Here is a 319-nt window from a genome sequence, read left to right as displayed (position 1 = left end):
GGGGGAAGTGAGGGGGAGGGGGGGGGGGGGGGGGGGGGGGGGGAGGGGGGGGGGGGAATGGATGGTGGAGCTCTCTGAAAATGGATGGCCCCGGTGTAACCCAAGAACAGAGAGGGTTCAATGTCAAAATTAAGGCCTGCTATTTAAGACTTCAGGGATGTTTTTTTTTTCTGTCTGTCTCTTCCTCACTCACCTTTTTTTCCCCCTCCTGTGCTCCATCTTTTCTTTTCAGAGGTTGGTGTCAGGGAGCGATAGAGCGAAGGCAATGTGTTCTTAACTCTGATCAAAGGAGGGAGAGAGGAAAGCTTTTCTAATGACT

The sequence above is a fragment of the Anarrhichthys ocellatus genome, unplaced genomic scaffold (genome assembly GCF_004355925.1).
Source record: "Anarrhichthys ocellatus isolate YVR2014 unplaced genomic scaffold, GSC_Weel_1.0 scaffold10, whole genome shotgun sequence".
Classification (NCBI taxonomy): Eukaryota; Metazoa; Chordata; class Actinopteri; order Perciformes; family Anarhichadidae; genus Anarrhichthys; species Anarrhichthys ocellatus.
This window is presented reverse-complemented; position numbering follows the sequence as displayed.